The sequence below is a fragment of the Lycium barbarum genome, chromosome 8 (assembly GCF_019175385.1).
Source record: "Lycium barbarum isolate Lr01 chromosome 8, ASM1917538v2, whole genome shotgun sequence".
NCBI lineage: Eukaryota > Viridiplantae > Streptophyta > Magnoliopsida > Solanales > Solanaceae > Lycium > Lycium barbarum.
Window position 1 is genome coordinate 97,310,904 of NC_083344.1, and position 6,437 is coordinate 97,317,340.

General features: G+C 34.1%; 1 long non-coding RNA gene across 1 annotated transcript; it reads left to right on the top strand.

The window, feature by feature from the left end:
* The first annotated feature begins 1,365 nt into the window (after positions 1-1,365).
* Positions 1,366-4,725, top strand: LOC132606369 (uncharacterized). Its single transcript, XR_009569709.1, has 2 exons — positions 1,366-2,129; positions 4,475-4,725. It is a non-coding gene; the product is annotated as an uncharacterized LOC132606369 (long non-coding RNA).
* The last annotated feature ends 1,712 nt before the right edge of the window (positions 4,726-6,437 follow it).

Consider the following 6,437-nt stretch of genomic DNA (forward strand, 5'->3'; position numbering starts at 1 on the left):
AGTGCATACATCATTCTCTTACCTCTTCTAACCAATCGTATCCCTTTTTAGACATTCAAACAATAACTATCCTTGGCGAATCTTGCATTCCGTATCCTATCCCTTTTAGACATTAAGCATAATCATCCTTACAACCAATACTCTTCTCCCTTTTTCTGTAATTCATGTTTTACCTCTTTCCGTTCGTAAATCATTTGCATATTTACACTCAAGTGTCATATTTAAACATATACTTATCATTTCCACTTCTTACCTCGAGGAGAAAATGCAACTCCTATCTCATCATACCGATACCTCATTAATAAAACACTTCTAAGGTTGCTAACCACTTATAGTATAACCATAGTCGTTTGCTATCGCCTAACTGAAAATGCCATCAAACTTCTCTTCTTTTTAAGTCCCATCAGTAATACTCCAAAATTTATCTTAACAGAATTGCATATAATATATCGATACCACCCTCAAGGATTTATAAACATTATTAGCACAATAATTGTACCTAACATCTGTTGAAACCTAATTTTTGACCTCCCATAATTTATTTTAATTACCCAGAGTCCTTGGATATTAAACAAAGTGAAATAGATATGTTTAGAAGTCAAAATGATTTTATAAAATTATTTAAATAATACTTTACCATTCTTATTTGGTAAAATAATTTCTATGATGTCATAAATCATTTAGAAATTAATTTGCTAAATTTAACCAAGAGAAGATAATTCACAAAAATTATTTAATTGTTTAAATTATCAAAGAAATCAATTAGTAAGTATTTTATTCTATTTAATTCAAGGAATTTGATTAATTAAATAAACTAATCGTTTTACCCCTCAACTCTTAATTTCCCCATTTTTATTAGGATTTTACCATAATTAATTAAATGTTTAATTGTGGTTAATTCCTAATAATTGTTTACTATAAAATTGATAGTGGTTACAATTGAAATGGTCAATTTTGACCTTAATTGAAAGCCAATCTTGTGGTTTGAACTGATTGAGGCAATTATTATAAAAATAGCCTTTAAATTGCTTGTGAAGTTTAATTGTAACCTTGTATGAAAAGGACAAATACATTGGCGTGATTGATTAAGGGCATATTTGCAAAATTAGCCTTTACTTGTTTGAATTGTTTTCATCTTAATCAGGATTGAGGGTCTAAATTAATTAGTCTTTTCTTAATTATGATTATATATTAAAATGAGTATCAAAATCCAGTACATATAAGCATGTATACACGGATATAAATGTAGTATACATGTATAGCATATGTATATATATGTGTATAATGGAATAGCCCATTAGCCTATTTAAAAGAAAATGGACCGAGTCCAGCCCAAATGGGCAACACCCGACCCAGCTCCGTGTTAAAGGGGGTAACACCCCATACTCCATTTCATTCGTCTCTCCACGCCAAACACACCCTACTCCCTCTCCTTCACTGAACCCTAGCTGCCACCCCCCTTCATTCTCTCTCCTCTGAGATGGATTGCTAAAAATGGAGAAAACACAGAGTCCACAAGCTTTTCTCAGTCTGTGCATAGCCAAATCAGGAAGCATTTATTGCGAATAAGTCTCTCTCCACTCCTTCTCACCAAAAACAACCTAAGAGAGATAATTCTCACCCTTCTCTCTCTTATTTTCCATTTTTTCGGTTTGAATCAAGTATATAATGCATTAATGACCGTTGTTTTAAACTGCTTCAACCCTCGAATCTCATTGGTTCTTCATGAACCAACCGGATCGAGGGAATAAGCTTAGAAATCATGCATTCATTTCAATTTTGGGACGATTTGAGTCATTCATTATGAGAACCAGGTGTATTTTTTAAAAATTTCACCTATCCCACATCGATTGGGGAATTAGGGTTTGGGAATTTTGGGGTTCTATAATAGAACCCTCATTTAATTGAAAAAAAAACAAGTTTGGAACATAGGGATACAGCGCCAAAAACCTGAGTTTTGAGCTTTCATACTCAAAATTGGGGTTCCTAGTCTAAAAGTTTCAACTTAGCCTCTTAGGTTGAGTTTTAAGTTCAAGATTTTAATTTAATTTGCAAGTATGGCTAAATTTGATTTTGGAAGCACAAAGGAGGCTCCAAGTCCATTCTTGCTTCGGTTGCACTCAAAAAAGGTAATTTCCTTATCATACCTTTTACATATTTTTGCTTTCGTGTTTAATTTTCTTAGTTTTTTCTTAATGTCAATTAGTATTAATGCTAATTTAGTTGTTTTTGTTGTTAATATAGGCCTGTTAGTATAGAATTATGTTGATTTGCATTTGTTTGCTTAGTTGTTAGCTTAGAAGAGATTGATATGGACCTATTGAATGATATAAACATCCCTAATCATACCTAGAAATGCTCATATATGCTTGAATATTCTTAACTGTACTTGAAAGGATTGAATAGGTTTTAAAAAAATGCTTAAATAAATCTAAACATGTCTGCTTAAGCCTTAAGCATGTCTAAGATAATGCAGAAGTGGTCAGCTAGGCCTGGATATGTCCAGTTGAACCCAAAAAAATGCAAACATGCCTGCATAGGCTTAAGTTTCATTCAAAATTATTCAAATGTACTTCAAGTGGTTTTGTGAGGAAGGGTAAACATGAATCTGCCTAGACTTTTGTATGAAATTGTGCTCACAAACTAAGTATGAAAGGATTCCAAACCTAGTTAGAATTAATGGTAAAAATTGTTGGCTTTATCTTTAAGTTTTGAAACAGGTTTGGTACTTTATTTTATCCTAACTTGCTTATGGTTTCAACTTGTTGTGATAATCAAATTAGGCAGAGGTCTATATGAAGCTCACAGTGTAGGCTTATCATGTTTCTACTTTGTCTTGATTATTGAACAGTCCTGTTTGACTATAATAACTTTAGGCATGAATCAATTAAGGGGAGGTGCATAACTGATTCATGCCTAAAGTTATTATAGTCAGACAGGATTGTTCAATGATCAAGACAAAGTAGAAACATGATGAGTTGGCTCCGGGATTAGTTTGGTTCGATGATGAGTTGACGAAACTACAAGTGTGTATATGATCCATGTAAATCACTTGACAACAGGGAGTCTTTTTAAAGGTATCCTAAAGAGAGGTTAAGAGGGACCAAGTTCAACTTGGATCCTTAAATCTCTCGTCCAAATAAAAGGCACCATGACATGCCCTATGAGTCTGTGGGATAAATGTGATCATATGTATGTTATTGGTCCTTCATCCTTATCATTGAATCCAGAGGTTGCCATAAAATAAACTCAGTAAGTGTCTTAATGATTTGTCAAAAGTAAGAATTATCCCTTTGATGATGCTAATCTCTTGGGGGGAAAACAGACCAAGTAGGAGCCTTAGTATAATTTAAATTAAAAATGTTAATCACAAGCCACTTAAGCTGTTTGAAATTCTGATGCCATTTCTTTCTTAAGACCTTGTCAAAACTACAAAGATAGTTTTTTTCCTGTTAAAAAAACTATGCATATGAAGGCCTATGTTATTTGTACACATATTCTTCTCTTTATCCTATTTACAAGTACTGGAATGAACATTGGCTAGCTCTGTGACACCTTCTATGCATTTGGACCTATTCAGCCCTGTCCCCTTTCCCTTTGCCTCTAATTGCTCAAACTAGAAGGATACTATACTACCTATTTCTGTTTGATTCTCAAACCTACTTGTGATAATAAGTATGATATGCTTGATTTTCTTAAGCTCAGATTACCTTGTTATGATTGGCACTGTTGACATCATGAATTGGGAACATATATGGTTTGAAGTAATTTGTTGTAAGGATTGTTGGTTAGTTAAGGTAATGTGTAGGGTTGCTGAGAGGATATACCAGTGTGATGGTGGTCTCCTAACTTGCATAGAACTTCTACGTTGTGCATGAAATGAAGTGTGGATTGTCTGCCTAGTGCTGGTTTGGTTAGTTTGAGTCTGAGTCGGCCTTAGTGTAGGTTAGACATCATTGCTCGCAAATTTGGAAAGACGATTAGGCGATTGATTGAATCATAGGTTCAAGGTCATGTTTTAAGGCTGTATATACATAAAATATACACTAGGTTAATGAGAAAGAGAAGAGATATACATATGATATCCACTTGGTATACATATCCTATGAGTATCTCATTGGAATATTAGATGTAAGGTAGTCATATAAGATGAGTACCAATGGGATAGAATTCACGTAAGCCTCAATCTCAGTCCAATTCAGTCTTAGCGTAGATGTGGGTCTGGCCTATTTTAATAGAAGCAGTCCTTACTTCAAACATAGACAAAATGGAGAAACAACAGAGGTTCGGGCAGAATTAATAAGATGTGTGGATGGATCTTTTGGGCCCAATATTCAGAAACTGAGTGTGTGTATATATGTATTTCACTGTATGTATATACATATCCTTTCGTATATATTTGGTAAGATCAGTAGTATTTTTATCTAACCGGATTCCTTTTTGTCCTTCCTCCTCTTCAATGCATGCCACTTAGGTCGGTCCAAACCAAACCCGTTGAGCTACGGCCCAACAGTGTCAATTCTTTCATAACATAAATGAGTCCAACGGAGAGAAAGGGAAGCAAATATTGAAGATGCGTAAAAGGCCCAACCATGGGTAAAAATGGTTAACTAGGGGCTTGGTACGCCTCTAGCTTAACTCATCTTTTATTTACATATTTATATTTAGATATTGTATTGTATTTGTTTGTAAAACATTTGTATTTATTGGAATCCTTTACGGTTATGAACTAGTCGTCTTAGGCCAACGGTGCTTATGCCGTTTAGAAGACTTTAAGTCCCTGAACGATTTTTTTTAAAACCCGAATTTAGTATAATGATTTTAAAAACCTAAATGAATAACAAATAAAACAACTTTTGATACAAGTTCAAAACGGATACAAAGAAGTTTTAATAACCACAAACATTATATCATTCCCCTAAGAAAACCAGATTAGTTTTGCAACAAAACAATTCATTTTGGAAAGTTAAAACCAGTTTTGGACAGAAAGCTAGATTAGAGCAGACTGATTTTGGGCTATGCCCAACCCAAAAAACTAATGTTTTGGAGCCTAAGCTCATCTGAGTTTGAACCATAAAACAAAAGGAAGAAAGAATGATTTTTGGGCCCAAGCCCATCTAAAAGACGAAACAATCATTTCATATGAATCATGGATTCTTAATAATAAACCAATTCATTTTATAAAACCGGATTTATTCAAGCGAGTGAAATACGTTCGTGAATACAAAGTTTAAGATAAGGTGTTCTAACATATCATACGGATTGACCTGAGACGAAGCGTGTGATCAAAATGTATATATATATGTGTTATATATATATATATATATATATATATATATATATATTCTTATATACACATACATATCTAAAAAAGTCTAAACATTTTTATACTTTTACAAAACAAAATACACTATCCTTATACATAAAAGGAGCCTATTCTCACCCGAATATTATAAATCCAAATCTAAAGTACCCTATATATAAAGGGAATATATTCGAATCTTTTCAAAGCAAATGATATACAAGCAAATGATATGCAAGCAAATGACAGTATTTCTATAATGCGAAAAATAAACACTAAATAAGCAGTTTAAGAAAATAACCACACACTGTAATTCGAAGGTCAACCATTTAGTACAGATCCTTAATACTGGGGTGCTAACACCATCCCCAGGAGATCACCAGAACCCTTACCTAGAACTCTATATTACAAAAGCTTTTTCATTGTATTTGAATAAATCCTTCAACCTGGTTTTTCTAATTTCCTAAAAATTAGGTGGTGACTCTTTTTTCAAAACAAGTCCCAAAGACCACCAACAAGTTCGAAGTAGCTTTCCGAGCACTAACTCCGCTTGCAAAATGTGAACCACAACATATGGAGACTCTACTGGGGACATAAAGGTTCTAACCAGAAGGATTCTAGTATAATATGAGTTTATTTGTTTTTAATTGTTTATGTGTTTATTTTCCTGCAATTATAACTGTCATTGCATGCATATCATAACTCCGCCACTCCTGGCATTTATTTTACATTTTTGTTCCAAAGGCGACTTCGTGGAGCATGCGGTCATTCCTTCACTATAAAACAAAATACTTTCTTTAGAACTGTTATGAGGCAGGGTTGGTTCATGGTCATCCAATATCCCTAACGGTTCAGCCCCAGTTGTCCGCTCGGGTTTCGGTCATTTGTAAAAGCCCACCCTAGTGATAACCAGGATAGAGCTAAGCTAAGTATCTACTGAACCAGAGCATTTGTACTTAGATGAGCCTTGGGTATCTCAGACCTATCTAGGGCTCATTAAGAAAACTACCTTGTGATCGGATGATCTATGACCCGAAGACACCACATTTCATTTATGTGCTATGTGGAAATATGTTTATGCCTATGTGGTGAACCGTTGGCCCTACGGTAAAGGGGGAATATTAACGGTGTTTTG